General features: G+C 40.5%; 1 protein-coding gene across 3 annotated transcripts in view; it reads left to right on the top strand.

The window, feature by feature from the left end:
• DCUN1D3 (defective in cullin neddylation 1 domain containing 3) overlaps window positions 1–16,724 on the top strand; it is a 33,172-nt gene that overhangs the window by 723 nt on the left and 15,725 nt on the right. For 2 of the 3 annotated variants that reach the window (XM_044979984.1, XM_044979986.1), the window contains exon 2: window positions 14,261–14,334. The gene's annotated coding sequence lies outside the window, so the exon portion shown is untranslated. Of the gene's footprint in view, window positions 1–374; window positions 479–14,260; window positions 14,335–16,724 lie in introns of those variants that run through there. The other variant, XM_044979985.1, reaches the window with a different exon arrangement.

The raw sequence follows: 16,724 nt of genomic DNA, 5'->3' as shown, positions 1-16,724 counted from the left end.
ACATCCCCCTCTTAGAGGTATAGGGTACAGCGGTTTCAGGGTTAGACCTTAAACAGAAACAGACACTTCCTCTGGCGCTATTGGAGGTTATCAGGACCTGGGGTGATAGAGAGAACCCCACGGTATTAATGTATGTTAAGTAAAGGGTGCGAGGATTTAGTTTTGTTTCATACCTAGGAAATGTGGTGCTGTAATCTAACGTTCCAGTCCAGTGTGCTTTTTTTCACCTCTTTTATTTATATGATCTTCCTACTTGAAGGCCATTTAAGTAGCTTAAGAGAAGTTTAGTTCCCTGGCCCCAAGGGGATTAGTGATTAACTCATAGTATCTGTTGAAGTGATGATCATATTTTGTTTGTGGTGCTATGTACAAAGATGCTAAAATGTCTTTCTATAAATTATCAACATCGTTATTGAAATACAACCACTTTTAGGGTGAAGGGTGGCCACCAGCTGGCTCATAAACACACTCCACAAAGGTATTCTTTTAGAAATATTTAGCAATAATCTAATGCTAAATGATGTGTGTGTATATATATGCGTTCATAGTATGTTTCAGAAAGTATGTGTGGGTGAAGTTATTCTTGTTTCCATTATTTGAAAATGCTGACCTCACCCAGCCAGGTTTTTAGAGTCCCATATACATCATGTGTGTATTTATATTGACCATGGAAGCGGCAAATGAGCCCTAATCACTCATATTGTTTAGGTTATATAGACATTATTATAAGTAATATTAATAACAATTTGGGAGTAACTTGGGTAAACAATGTTGAAGCAAACATTAATTCGAAAGACTATTTCTTTCCTACTATGATTATTGAAAGGAATACTTGGATTTCTTTACGCAGCATAGCTAAAACGATTAATGCTATGTTTTATAAAATACATGGATACCTTTGATTTCTGTGGCAATTTGCCTGTTTTTCAGAACATTTTTCTAAATTAATTATTCCACCTTTTAGGCAGTGGTATGGGTTGTAACAATGGTTTTGTTGTTGTTTTTTTTGTTTTGTTTTTTTTTAACCTCACAGTTGCTAGAGAGTACCACATTCCAATACTTGATATTTGGCTCTTAAGGAAGAACATCAGGTTAAGCCAGTACTATATTTTCTGAAGGCTCCTAATATTCTTGTGATCAACCTTTCAACTTCAGGATTGTTCCAGTGTAAACTACTTATTCTGCCTCTAAATTTGGGGAAGCAGTTGACTAGAATGGTCAGAAGATACCTTTTCTAAATACAAATTTCTAGTATCTAGTTAAACATATAATATGTGGCTAGTAGTTGTTGTTAATATTTGACTTGGACTAACAGTGGAAAGAAGTAATGTTGAACATTTGTGCTTCTTGGAGTGTGCCTGAACTCTAATAAAGACTTTGCTGGGTCTCTGATCACTCACTTTCCAGGTACTTATCAGGAGCAGAAGGATGGTCTCTTGGCTAAAACATAGGGCTGGGAGTCATGAGATCTGTTCTTGGCTCTGTTTTCTTATTTGTTTAAAAAAAAACTGCCTCACAAGTGTGCTGTAAGGCTTAATTAATGGTCTGTGAAGAGCTTTTATAGCTCCTCAGATTAAAGGCAACATGCAGTATGCAACTAAGTATCAGTATTAGCACAGGTGGAAGGGAAGGAGCTGCAGAGGTGGTAGAGTTCTTGATTTGTGTTGATAAACTCGGTTTAATTCCAGTGCAACTGGTGTTAGAAACTTGTTGGAGGGTTCGGGATATACAGTATTTTTTTAATTTTAATTATTTCATAATAGCCAATGATGAGATAGAGCTCAGCATTCATCAATTTGTTTAAAGATTTCTGAGATACTAAGGGTGTACTCGTAGCAGTAATACTCCTTGACAGCTCAATTTGATGCTCTTGTGATTCCTTTAGTCTTGAGACTGATAACCTGTATGATTGCTAATTTGCCCCTAGATCCCAGAAATGGGGTTTGGTTTGGCCTTCAGAATGCAGTGATTTGCTTTAGCTCTTAGATGAGTGTTGCCTTGTTCCTGATAAACTTGGCTGATGTGTTCAGTCTGTGATCATAGCAGTAGTTTCTATAACTCGTTGGCTTTTATAAATTTTTGTAATAGCACTTCAGTGCTATGATCTTAAGCATTTAACAGGAAGGAGGGCAACAGTATCAATAACAGGATGAAAGGGTGATTTGGGCAACAAAATCTAGGGCAGCTTCTTCTGTAAGCCTGGAAAAAAGATTGCTGGGAGGAGCACTGTCCAAAGGATAGAGGCTGCCAGACTCTCTGACAGGCTTCAAATTCAAAGGCCCACGTTCTGACCTCTTTTCTATATATGTCAGTGAGGGTAATGAAGAGAACTCTGCCTGCTTCTTCCTTGCAGCCCTATGTAGGAGATAGATAGAATCCTGTACCTTGTGTTCCATGAATATGTGTATGGATGGGGAGGATAGATGGGAAAGTAATATTCTGAGTTATCACTTTAAAAAGAATCTTAGCCTCTATAGCTGTGAATATAACATTCCAAAAGTGAATCCAGTGTAAACTGGTCCAGTGCTGTCTTCTGGACTCTGCAAACAATGTCAGTGCCTCTGTTGCCCCACGTTCCAGCAGTCTTGGTGGTTTTCGCTGTTGTTGATGTGGGAGGTATTGGTTAGTGTCACTACTATTATTGAAAACCCTGTGGGTAGTGGTGAAACTGACACACTTTCATTCTGCTGTGTTTGTAAAAAGTACAAACAGCAGAAACAATTGAGCCTGTCTATTAGGCATTTTGGTACTGTTGTAATGAGTAGTCTAGAAATATTTAAGTATGTTTTTGTTGGCTGGGATGGAAGGATACAAAAGTGGAGGCTGGGAATTGTTAGAGTAACGGAGATTCTTCCCACTCCAAAAACTAAGGCTGAGGAAAGAACTTTCCTATCCTGGATCCTGATGGGATGATGGAATATACTTTAGACATATTAGAACAGTGGTCCCCAACCTTTTTCATCTGGTGGGTGCCAGACGAGCCATGGAGGACCGTGGCGGCAGACGAGCATCTGCTGAAATGCCACCGACAAGTGGCAACGTCAATAGGCATCGCCGCTGACCAGCAGCGTCATCGAGAGGCGTTGCTGCCAAAATGTTGCCGAAAATCAGCAGCATTTTGGCGTCGATGCCTCTGGATGACACTGCTTGTCGGCGGCATTTTGGTGGATGCTTGTCTGCTGGCCAGTACGTGGGCGCATTTAGACGCCCCGGCGGGCGCCATGGCGCCTGCAGGCACTGCATTGAGGCCTTCTTATTAGAGACTTACTAGCCATTGCATACAAAGGAGCCCTGTAGCAAGCCCGCTAGGAATCCCAAAACCTGCCGCCTTCTGTGCAGCTGGGTTTCTCATTAAGGGGTTGCCTCTTATCTTTCGGTCTCCTTCATCTTTATTTGCCCCGACTGGCAGGCTTTGTCCTCTGGCTGTTGGGTGTCTAGCAGTTTTTTCAAACACTATCTTAAATGGCTTTAATGTTTTGTGGATTATCTTCACTAGTGACAAGGATTAATTGTATACTTGACTGTAGGTTATTCTGCAGTAATGACACAGTAACTCAACTTGAAACAATGGTAATTGCATAGTAACTAGGTTAGCATGTGCTGGCTTCTGGCAAAGAGCCAACTGCAATTTACCCTCTAAACAGATCCTAGTAAACTGAATATACTAGTTCTCTTGAAGAGTGTGTACAAATGCTAGGCAGCCTTCTATACAACTGAGTTATCTTGGCAGACAAGAGTCGTCTTATCTTGTCTAGAAGTCTCAGAAGAGTCAAATACTTATAATGCTAGAATGTTAAATAGTTACAAATTAAGGTCAGTAAACCCAAGAGTGCTAACTATAATCCTTTAGCTGACATCTACTGTAACTTCATCCTGCCATGACATAGTGTCTTGGGAACTGCTTAGCAGTGGCAACTCCATTATTCAGAGAGTCTGAGAGCACTAGGGAGGATGATAGTTGGAAAACCAAATATGAAATTGCAGCTCTGATGCCATGGCAAATATAACCAGTATGTGGTGTTATGCCTACGTAAAGGATCACCCGTAGAACAGGAGAGGTATTTGTATAGCCTTATATACCTCTCGCTTGACATTCTGTGTGAGGTTCTGAACTTCACAGTTCAAATATGATAGAAGAATTACAAACCAGGGCAATAAAAGTGATCCAAGAACTGGAGGCTAAGACCTGAAGAGAGTCTGAGGGAGCTACGCTTCTGTAGAATAGAGAATCCAACATACTCATGTTGTCTATAAATGCCTTCAAGATAGATACATGAATGGGAATTATTTAGAGACTTGTTTAATTGTGGAAGTGATGGAAGAAGAACTGATATCTTGAAGGAAAAAATTAGGGTAGATATTAGAAAAGTTTTCTTTAATGGGAGCATTTGGGCAGTGGAAGAATGGTGCTTGAGGCACTCTTGCTCAGATATAGTCAAGAACTCTTTGGCCATTTGTAGGAATACTGCAGAGAACTGAACAAAATGTAGGGAAGTCAGACTAGATTAAAGCATGAGCTATGATTAGGGCCCTATCAAATTCATGGCTGTGACCGTGGCATCATGGACTGTGAAATCTTGTCTTTTGTGTGCTTTTGCCCTATCCTCTACAGATTTCACAAGGGAAATCAGCGTTTCTCAAATTGGGGGTCCTAACCCAAAAGGGAGTCGCAGGGGGGTCACAGTATTGCCACTGTTACTTCTGTGCTGCCTTCAGAGCTGGGTGGTCGGAAAGCGGTGTCTGTTGCCTGGGTGCCCAGCTCTGAAGGCAGTGCTCCACCAGTAGCAGTGCAGAAGTAACGTGGCAATACCATACCATGCCACCCTTACTTCTGCGCTGCTGCCTTCAGAGCTAGGGGGCCCTAGAGTGATGGCTGCTGACTGAGGCCCAGCTCTGCAGGCAGCAGCAGCGCAGAAGTAAGGGTGGCAATATCATACCATGTCATCCTTACTTCTGTGCGCTGCTGGGGGCAGCTCTGCCTTCAGAGCTGGGCTCCCAGCCAGCAGCTGCTGCTCTCCAGCAGCAGCGAAGAAGTAAGGGTAGCAGTACCGCAACCCCCCTACAATAACCTTGCGACCCCCTCACAGCTCCTTTTTGGGTCAGGACCCCTACAATTACAACACCGTAAAATTTCAGATTTAAATAGGTGAAATCATGACATTTACAATTTTTAAAATCCCATGACTGTGAAATTGACCAAAATGGACCCTGAATTTGGTAGGGGCCTAGCTGTGATACTTTACCAACATTTCACAGAATAGTTCTAAATAGCACCATCACTTCTGTAATATGTGCTTTAGAGCAGGCAAACTTTATAGTAACCAGTAGTGCTACTATTGAACTTCTGTCAGTTTTTCCATTATAGCTAAACAGTTAAGCTGAAAAAGTGAGCAAATTGATAGCTAAGGCTGTCATGCTGCTGTTCATGTGTCATTGGCCATAAATATTAAACAGAGCTCAACAGGAGTGTGTGATACACAGATTCTGTTTTTTTAATTTGTGCACAAAAGTGGATGAGCAGCAATTTTTACTCTGGATTTCCTAGCTTTTACAATCTAATTTCTTTTTGCTTTCATGTATCTAAGCCTCAGTCTGACCCTTTGTTAGCCTTGTGGGGAGGGGAAAAGGCCAGTCTCTTCAGACAAACATTAGAGATTACTATAAAAAAATCAAGAATGTGTGTTTGTCTTCTAGTGATGGGTTCAAGCAAACAAGTTTGAATCCAAACCTCCTTTAGTTTGTGGGTAATTGTATACAGTGGTACTATTCCCAAGCTGAATATTAAATGTTTGCATTACAGAATTTTCAATAGAAGAAGGCCTCACAGTATGCTTGTTCAGTATTTAGACACTACTGTAATAGATGCTTTAGAAATGCTGAAGATAAAAATGCATAAAGTATCCAAGCTTCATATATAACTATCTGTATCTGAAATTGTATGTTGTTTATGCCTTCTGTGCATTAATAAAGAGTGTGGCTAGTATGGTTGGTACATTTTAATTTTTCAAAAGTGAACAATCATCTAATGAATTCAAAGATGAAGTGAAAGCTGCTTTTTTTTAAGTGCCAAGCTACTATCAGAATGCCTGTGCTGTCTCAAGCTATTAAAAAAACACAAAAACAACCAACCAACCAAACAAATCCTTCTAAAGGAGAACTAAAAGACTTTGTTATTGGTTATAACCTGAGTTCAGGCACTCAAGGGTTCTATATTTCTGGTGTAGCTATTGAAGGTGATTTTGCTAACTTCTAAAGAGTCAGAGGTTGTATTCCTTATGCTGCTAACAGTAATACAGAAAGCAGAACTTGGAAATCAGTCCTTTGCAGGTAGTTTAATATTAGTTTCTCCTTTACTTACCAAAAAAAGAACTAGATAAATTCATGGAGGATAGGTCCATCAATGGCTATTAGCTGGGATGGGCAGAGAGGGTATCCATAGCCTCTGTTAGCCAGAAGCTGGGAATGGGCGACAGGGGATGGATCACTTGATGATTACCTGTTCTGGTCATTCCCTCTAGGGCATCTGGCATTGGCCACTGTCAGAAGACAGGATACTGGGCTAGATAGACCTTTGGTCTGACCCAGTATGGCTGTTCTTAGGTTCTGTTTTAAAAATAAACAAACTGTATAGAAGTCCAAATATACTCTCGTTAAATTTTTATTCTTAATCACTTTCATGTACCTTAAGATTTTATTTAAAACAATCCCGTATACGTACCTTAAATACTGTCCCCAGGCCAATGTAGGAAATTCCTTCGGAGTTGACTGTGCTCAGGACAAATAATTCTTGTGTGGTGCTAACATGTAAATTACAATGTAATAATGAAAATATTAGGGTGGATAGCAAAGTTTTTGTAAACTTTCTCTGAGCATCTGAATTCTAAAACCTGACTTCATTAAGTATTTTGGCATCTTCCTCATTTTAGACTTTTACACCTTGTCCAACAAGTTGCCAAAGTTACTACCCTACCGTTTGGGGCTTTCCCACTCGTGCCTAGATGTCCCACTATTAATCAGCCGAAGCAGGGAATTTGCTTTTGGGGAGAAAAGTTCAATTTTCAATATGACTCGGCAGTTGTTTGCTTTCCGGTACTCTTATTTTCTTCATATAGGAACAAATTAAATATATTTACATTGACAGACCTACTTGGCTTTGACTAAAACTAGATTACATTTTCTTATAAAATGGAAGCAGTCTCACAGCTTCTAAGAATTCGTAAGGAAAGTAAGACAGGTTAAGTCCCACAAACATGTTTAATTCACACTGCAGTCTAAAAAATTAGTCTTACAATTACATTTGCTTATTGCTGGGAGTGAGCGGGGAGTTGTCTCCTACTCAAGTTGATTTGACTAGAGTCTGGGCAGAGTTTTCTACAGATTCTATTTTGTCCTGGGCAAATCGATAATGTTCAGTGAGTGCTTCCAGGCCAGCTACTTCCAAACCCGTCGGCTGGAAGTTGAAGCAGGACAAATTCAGACTGGAAATAGGGTTAATTTTTTTTTAAATGAGGGTAATTAACCATTGGGACTATTTACCAAAATTTTTGGATCTTCCATCACTGGAGATTTTTAAATTACAATTATGTTTTTCTAAAATCTCCTGTAGGAATTTTTTGGGGAAAGTTCCCTGGCCTTTGTTATACAGGAGGTCAGACTAGATGATCAGAGTTGTACCTTCTGGCCTTAGAATCTGTGAATCTAGGATTCTGCACATCAGTATCAAAAACCTTGTCATTTACCCTGCAGCCTTATTGCCTTTCGCTTGTGCAATATGATGGCATCACGGCTTAGCCTGTTTCAACTACTTGCTAATTTTGCTAGTGGCTGTGCTGGTGTGCTACTTTGGTTATTCATAACTTCTGTATTAGAAACCTCAAGTAACAGTGAAATTATGCTAAAGCCTATAATGAACTCTGGAAATAACATACTTGGCTATTAGTATTTTAGCATTTAAAAAATCAATAGGCTTATGGCTTGACTTTTCAGAGTGGCTAAGGATCCAGAGTTGCCAGTGAAGCCAATAAGGAATTACAAAAATTAGACCTTTAATCTTTAAATAGCTGGAGATGACTAGTGCTATCAGTAAAAACATCTTTGCTTCTGAAGCAAAGAGGAACAAATCTGAGTATCATGCAGCAAAAGAAATATTAATTTACTTGTTAAAATTTTGTTGTTTTAAAGTATCTACAGGATAGGAACTGGCCTGGGAGGCAGGAGACTCAGGTTCTGGTTCACGCTCTGCCACTAACAGACTCCATACCTTTTGAGTGGTCACTTCATCTGGCTGTGGCTTGGTTCCCTTCACCCATTGTCCATTTATTTTGGTTGTATAAACTCTTCAAAGCAAAGTCTGTTTCACACTATGTGATTGTATTGAGCCTAGCTCGGTCTCAGATGGAGCCTCTGGGGGCAACTGTAGTATACATAATGAGAAAAGCTAGTGTGCTAAGCAGGCTTCTGGGTTTGCATGACGGGCTTCTTAGGATTATAGCTTGTATGGAGAAGACCAAAGAAATCATCAGCTCACCACCTACAAGTACAGGATATAGCCCATGATGTTGTACCTGTGTCTAAAGGATTTATAAACTTTTAAAAAACGATGTTCAGTAGAAATAGAAAATGAAAAGTAACAGACTCTGTGGTTACTTTGTAGTTCTGGCCATAAAAGATAGAGGTTTGTAAGGAGGAAAACATCCAAGAAACAATGCAAGGATAGTGTGACGGGCTGCCTTTGCTGAAAAAGCAAAGGGATCCAAAAGCAACTTCAAGCAATGGGTCTTCTAAAGAACAAAACTAGTTGTGAGTACCTGTGACGGGATCCCCAGGATGCAACCTGGGACTGTGGGACCACTGTGCCCCCTGAACTCTCTCCAGCCTGCTAGTGACCAGCAGCAAACCCCTCCAGGTGCTGTTATCACTCAGCATGACCGCATGTGGAGAACCCCACACCCAGCTATATTGCATGAATGCTCCCAGAGCCACTCATGAATCTCACAGAGAAAGGCACCAGAGCCCAAATTCCCCCTGCTCCCAGCCTTACACCTCAGGGATATACCATCTTGCACTACTCAAGATGAGCAATGCAGATTTATTAATTGGTTCACCCCTTCATCAATGGAAAGTGGTTATATACCAGCCTTTGCAAAACCTGAGCAGATTTACCACACACTTCAGGCAGACTCTCTGGTAAAGATAAACAGTAAAACAAATGTATTGACTACAAAAGATAGATTTTAATGTGATAGGCAAAAATTTAATTGGTTACCAAAAGAAATTAAAATACAAGCATGTAGTCTAAACTCTCAACCCTATTAGACTGGGCAACAACTAGACTAAGCAGTTTTTCTCACCCTACTGGATATTGCAGTTCATAGTACACAGATTTCATCCTTGAAATCTGGGCCAGTCCCCTCAGTTGGCGTTTTCAGAGTGTCCTTGTTACTTGCAGCAGAGGTGGGTGAAGGAGAAAGGCCCAGCCTGTGGTCACTGGGTCTGTTTTATATCCTCTGGGGCGGGGCACAAGTCCAAGCATGTCTGGGGGCATTGCTGAGTCTCCAGACAAGGTTGAGCAATTCCCCTGGTGTGGTCTCATGCAGGCGAGTCATTGAATTGTAGCTCCCTTGCTGGACAGTGGTTGTTGATGGGTTGTTTGACACCCCGCCGGGGTTTTGGTTACTTTCCTTGCTGTTGCCTCTGGCTGATTCCCCAACTTACAGCATGTTTTAGTGACAACCATACAACACAATTCTCATAACTTCCTATGCATTAATGATATACATATATGGATAGAGAAATGACTTTCGGCAGATCCTATTCTTCCCCTGATTCCTTATAAGGCATGCTTTGTATGTAATATCACAATTATATACAGATGAGGAATATGGGAGGTTACAGGGTGCTCCCCCAAGGTACAGAATGTGTCAGTGCTTTCACTCCAGTCTTTTAGATAGAAGTCGTATCATGTTTCACTTTGTTCCTCAGTCTGTTTTCTTCAGCTAGCCTTGTTCTAAAATTAACACAGCATGATGGGCTGAAACACCTACTTGTAATTTTTTTTAGACTGTATTTATTGTAATTTGGAAGCATTTGACGTTTTATAGTATTGCTCTTTCCCTTTCATAGTATGCATTTGGATAAAGAACATAGCAGAATAGGTGTCTTCTGTGCGGAGCACATGGAAGGAAAACTTTCTTTAATGGTACATTCCTAGACTACTTCTTTTGCTAACACAATGTCTAGACATGATCATTTAACAAATTCTTAACTACTTCCCAGCTATTATGGGACTTGTTGCAGGGTAGCTATGGATGTTGGAAGACGGTCGCAGTTCATGCTACTACGAAGTGTCTGCAATTCTGATTCTTGGCATAGCTAATTGGCCCAAAAAAATATGGGCTGCAGTTGTAGTGAGTTTCTGGACCTGCTGTAAACTGGCTTCTAGAAATATAGGATGACATTTCAAAGGGGGCGGGGGGGTTGTCCCCTGATTCCACACTTCCTTTCCCTATCTAGGTCAACTTGAAAATGATTTTTCTTACTTAAATTGAGGATTCCCTTGAGAGAGCTTCACCTCAGCAGATCCTAACAGTTTGTGGGCTTCAAAATTCCAACTCGCCTGCTGATTGAGCAATGTGGTGTTCAGCTCTTCCATCGCTTGATTACACTATAATTTCGCCCACAAGCAGCAGCAGCCAAAATTGTACTCAGTCACTTTCATACAGAGCCGGCTGCAAAGACAAACTAGGGACAAACTAGGTGTGAGCCTAATCACTTTTCTCTTTTAATAGGTCTCATGCACAGGGTGTGTGTATGTGTGTAGTAATCCCGCACCCTAAAATAAAATATTTCTGTTTGCGGAAGTTTGTGCAATTTTTTCCAGTTTTGATTCATCTGGGTTCACATCCCCTGGGTTTGGACCCAAAACTCAAAGCAAAATTCATCTGACATTAGAATTTTGCTTCCTTTTGTTTGGCTTGAATTTGTGCAAAACCAGAACTTGAGCGGTTTCATTCACATTCATAACATTTCTCGGGTTCACTGACAGGTTCTTTAACCTCAGCATACCTGATTAGAGCTCCTCAATTACCACAAAACCTGGAAAACCTTTCCTGTTTTCAGGCTTCCTTGTGAAATATTTCACACAGATCTACTTCTGCAGTGGACGGGACTAAGGCCAGTTGTACACAACAGACTTCTTTAGGCATAGCTATGTCCGGCAGGGATGTGAAGACGTGTGATCCCTGACCAATGTAGCTGAGCTGGCAAAAGCCCCTAGTGTAGACGGATTATATGCCAGTTTAGCTTATCTTATTTCGCTTGATGGGAGGAGAGAGGAGGACTGGGGCTGGATACGCTATGCTGACAAAAGTGCACCTTCGCAAGTATAAGCTTTTTTCCACAGTAGGAGTGTTTTGCTGGTATACCTGTACTGGCAAAGCCTTCCAAGTGGAAACGTGGCCCAAGTCCATTTCTGTCCGCCTCTATCTGTTTGTATATAAAGCCTGCTGAAGAGGGCAAAAAGAGTATGATCATACTACTGTTGTTTTCCTTGCAAAGATAACTGTTTCCGTCTCAACTGCAGAAGCTCTTACACCTGGAAGGAAAGTGACTAGAACACTAGTTATTCTGCCTCTGCAGCCTTTCCATATTAAAACAATCCCTTTCTTGCAGAGTTCAAGAGTGCCAAGGTACCAAAATGGGGAAGTATAGGAAGCCAGAAGGAGATGCCAAAAAATCTTAAAACCACTGCATGATATCCAGCAGAAGGGGAGGAAAAGTGAGGGAAGATTTGGTGCTCTTGATCGCTTTTTGCATAATCTTATTTCCACAGAGTACTAAACAACTGAAAAGTTAAGGGCCATCTTCTAAATGGCCTTGGTGAAAAATGTCTGTTGACACCAGTGAGGAAGACGCTATGAACTGACAGTAGCACATGGCCACTATAACTTTGTAGCCTTGACCTGGGGACCTAATTAAAGTGTACGTTGCTCCCTCACCTCTGATCTTCTGGAGGACCTTTAAATATATACTCGAGTAACTAGGACTTCCCTAACTACTAGCTCAAGCTTATTCTTTATTTTGAATCCCACACGTTAGCGTTGTGAGGTGTGGTAAGTCTAACCTTACAAGTTTAGCAAACCAGTGGTAAGAACTTCTGTTAAAAAATTACCAGCTTTGTCGTTCTGAAACCAACTATCCCTTGATGTTTGGAGCTATTTAGAGATTGATACAAGCGTCAGGGTACTTGCTATGCAGTTTGAACCCAGCAATGTGCAACACAACTGAATTAAAAATAAGCAGGGAAAGGTTGGAGATGACTCTTTTAACAGACATTAAAATTGCTGGCATCTGGCACTAATAGGACGTATCCACAGGTCAGCCAAGGTGGAAACTACTTCACGATACCCTGGAAAACATTTGGCTTTCACTAGCTAGGCCTGAATTACATCAGTCTTTGGTCTTTCCAGAACTAAATTTACTCTTTGCATTTTGTACGGTAGTTAACTGGAGACATAGATTTGATGGCCCAGACTCATGATATTTTCAGATAAGTATTGAATGGTATAGCCCTTCCCTGAAAAAGCAGTCTTTTTTTTTTCCCCCATCAAATTGCTTAAAGTAGTTTGTTATAAACGTGGAATATATATAAAAACTGTTAAAATGTTGTCTCTGTGCTGTTTTTCCGAGAGGATGGGTAAAAGCACTTCAGTAATGAAATGAATATTTTCCTTTTCTTTCTTTCTTTTTATTTTTTTTTCTGTTTTGAGTGAGTAAAAAAACCACCTGACAACTTCAGAGATATTTTTTTTAGATGCTCCCAGATGCCCAATTCCTTGAACTCACACTATTCAAACTGTCGTTTGAAGCTGCTTTACCCTGAACTGGTTCTCTTTTTGGTGTACTTGGAGCAGCATGGATATGGGGGTCAAAAGCCGTTCAAGGAAACATGGGCTGTCATTCCCCATCCACTCCCTATTGCTTTCAATTGGAAAAGCTCTGTGGGTATGAGCAAGTCTCCAGCTTGTTTCTTAACAAGCCGTTCCAATCTAAACAGCGAACCAAGAAGTGGCACCTCTCAATCAACTGATTCTGCTCCCTGAATGTACTCAGCCATATGTGCTTCTTTACTACTCTTACTAGTACTGCAGAGCCGATGCAACTCCAGAAGAGTGAGCTGAGATTCTTTTTCTAACTTGTGCGTGAACACAGTTGTTGAGTAGGTTCTGCAGTCAGAACTTCTGTTGCATAAGCCGGAGAGAACCCAGCCTGGTTTTCAGATTTGGGGTTGAATTTGCAGGGCTGGGAGTTAAGAAAACCTTCAGTTTACCAAGAAAGACAGTTATGTCTGCACTAGAGCTGGAAGGTGTAAATTCCAGCTCAGGGAGACATACTTGCACAAGCTTGATCAGAACTAACGCGCCAAAAATGGTAGTGCGGGTATAACTGTGGCAGTGCAACTGGCGGGAGAGGCTAACCACACCCAGTAAGTACCTGTGGTCTTGGACAGGATCTTACTCAGGGCATCATCTAGTGCCTCCTGCCTGCCTGCTTGCACTGCTGCGGCTATACTTGTATTTTTGTGTGTTAATGCTGAGCTAGAGCGTGTATGTTGCCTACAGCAGCAATTCACACTTTCCAGCTCTAGTCTAGACATCCCCTGCCTGTGTTTTATCTGGAAGTCCATGAGGCACAATAAACGTGGAAGTTTACAATGCTCTTTTGGGGGGTGGTCCCTTTTCAGAGTAGAGGTACACTCAAAGTGGTATTTATTTGGTTCTCCTAGGGATTGGATATCCTCTTACTTACTACTAATTGCTGGTTGGTGCATATACTAGAGTATGCACTCAAACTTGTCTTGAATGCAAGAAATGAAGCACCTTGCCAAAAGTCATAAAAGCGCAGTCTACTGAAATGGCTGTAAGTTGAAACTTCCATTGAGATAAAATAGTGTTGCTGTATCCGATACTTTAATTATATTCTGGGTACAAATAACAATATAGTAGTCTGATGTAAATTATCTCTGAAACTGAGCTAATGCCGGCTAATATCGCTCTAATCACTTACTAATTGAAAGGCTACCTAGTTTGTAGAAATGTTGCTATTACAACAAATAGATTTCAGTTGTGTAAAGAAAATTGCAAATTCATCAGGTGTTCTCATGTATAGTAGTAGTTGGTTGTATTTTTAAAGGTGCATTTTACAGTTATTGCAGTCTGCTTTTAAAGTGTAAAGATTTCTGAGTAGTCCTCTTGTTTTACAGCATTCCATGTGGAGACCTGGAAGCCTGAAGGAAACTTAAAAAAAAGAAATGATCCCCCGTGGATTTGAGATTATGTAAGTATTAAACTTTTTGTGACCCTTAATAGACATTTGAGAAGGTAAAACTGCTATTAGAGCAGCTTGACCATTCCCCTCTCAGAGTAAGATAACTAGAGTTGATATCTGTAAAGTTTCCAAGGTGGAAACCTTGGATGGGTAGGAGGAAAAGTGAAAGAGCCTGAAGAGGTAGCAGTGTAATACCCTCTTAGATGTATCCTAAGAAATTCTACGCATTCTGGAGCATCTGAATAGAGCTGGAACATCCAGGCTACGCCCAATAGTCTCTCCTCAGCCTCTGCTCCTCTGGATACTATATTGTCATGCCATACATCCAGGATTCTGTAGGAGTCTGGATTAATTTCTGTTGGAAACTTTATGGATTTGCTGGGAGATGCTGAGACAGTGAGGAAATCCTGCAGAACATCAGCAATGCTGTCACCATGGAGTATACTCCCTGGGTTACGATGGAAGGGGATATACCAATTAGCGCGGCTGAACTTCCATTTGTAGTGGGAATCCCTAAACTTTTTGTTTCTTTCATGCAACAAAGGGAGATCTGTTTTGGGTTTCCCCCGACACCTCCTGCCATTTTGTCCTGTTGCTCTCCTTTGAATTTTGTAAGTTTTAATTTAAATTTAAAAAATTCTGGTGCTATTTTTCTTCTATAAACCTATGCTGTTTATTGCTCATAACTTAATTATTCTTCAGGTGTTAATGGATTCTTGTCTCACTCTTGGTTCCATTATATTAGTGGTTGCAGTTAAACTTAAGGCATTGCCTAACAACACCCCCAAACCTGCTGGCTTTTTGCCATTCTTATGGAATGTTCCTATTTCTTTGACTTCAAAAATAATTGCTATGAAGGAGTCAGTTCATCAGTTTTATTCCCTTCCGTTACTTTCTTACCCACTTTTCCCCCCAATTATTTTCTTACACACTTTTTAAAATTAATGGCTGTATTAATAAGATCTTCCTAGTGGTTTCTACCTCTTTAATTTTATTTCATGTGTAATATTGAGGTCTGCAAATCTTATTCTTAGTGGTGGGCTTTTACTTATTGGTAGTGACTACTAGCTACTGGGTTCTCAGTTGCTTCCTTCTGGTTTGGAAAAAGTAGATTCACAATGGTTCTCTGGATTCTCCACTTTCTGGTTCATGAGCCTGTCTTCCATGTAACATAGACATCTCTAGATGATTCATACTGTAAATTATTGCTCAACAGCTGGCTGAGTAGTCAAAATCCTTCAGGCGTACAGTATCCTGTGGCTTTGATTTCCTCAGATTTTGGTCCCAGATTTTATTCTCTAGTAGTAGTAGTCTATTACTAGTGGTATCTGCAACTTTTTCCTCTAGTCATTATTTACTTGTCCTGATGTTTTTATCAAATTGCAACTCACTTATTTATAAATGTTTAGTGTATATTTTTACTCTATCCTTATGGCTTCTGGCAATTACACTGCCTTCTAATACAAAGATCTTAATATTTGGATACATCTGAACGTACCCATTCATATTAACATTCTAACTAAGAATCATCTCCTCAAGTTTCAGGTGTGCTTGCTTGGTCATACTAGATGAGCTAAATCACTTTGAGATCATGTTGCTTATTTCCTATACTCATTTTATAATCAGAAGCAATTTTCTTCTGATCCCCACTAAAGTCTGAACTCTCACCATAGCTCCTGATGCTGCAATTGGATCTCTTCTCTCCCAATAAGAAATATTATTCCCCATGTGCACAATTTTCTTTTCTCCATCCCATTCTGTTGCATCTCCCACTTTTGAAACACGAGTGGAATGGGAAGCAAAAAAGACTAGCAAGCAAGTGGAGTGGATCCAGCAGTGTGAGAACAGCATTCCCACACTGAAGCAACACTGGAAAACAACCAGAAAGTTGCAGAACAAGATATGTGGAGAAATTGACTGTGGAGGTAGCTGGACACTTTTTTTTAAAGCTGGTTTTGCTATTTTTGGAGCAAGAGTACTTCAAAAGAATTGGAATGTTGCCTCAGGTTTCCTATACTACAAGAGAAGTGAGGAATTACAACAGTGGTACTTTAAATCTCTTCTGATGTCTGCTTGTAGTAGGTAGGATTATGTTTTGGAACAGCTACTCAGTAGAAGGAAGGGAGATGTTCCACTACTGGACAAATAGCTGACGCTGTCTGGGCTCTGCTGGTGTGGGTGTTGTGCTATTATTAGTAAAGCACTGCTAACAGACAGCTAGTCTCATAATAAAAGACAGATGGATTGGAATATAGGAAAATCCTTTCTGAAGAGGAGAGGTGCGTGGGTAGGCGCTTATTTGAAACAATAGACTTGGTTAATTTGCACAATATAGGTTAACCTAAAACTAACTTCTGACAGCATTTTCTGAAACTACCATGACGATAAGATCTTCTCAC

Source organism: Mauremys mutica, chromosome 11 (assembly GCF_020497125.1).
Source record: "Mauremys mutica isolate MM-2020 ecotype Southern chromosome 11, ASM2049712v1, whole genome shotgun sequence".
NCBI classification, from domain to species: domain Eukaryota; kingdom Metazoa; phylum Chordata; order Testudines; family Geoemydidae; genus Mauremys; species Mauremys mutica.
This window is presented reverse-complemented; position numbering and strand designations above follow the sequence as displayed.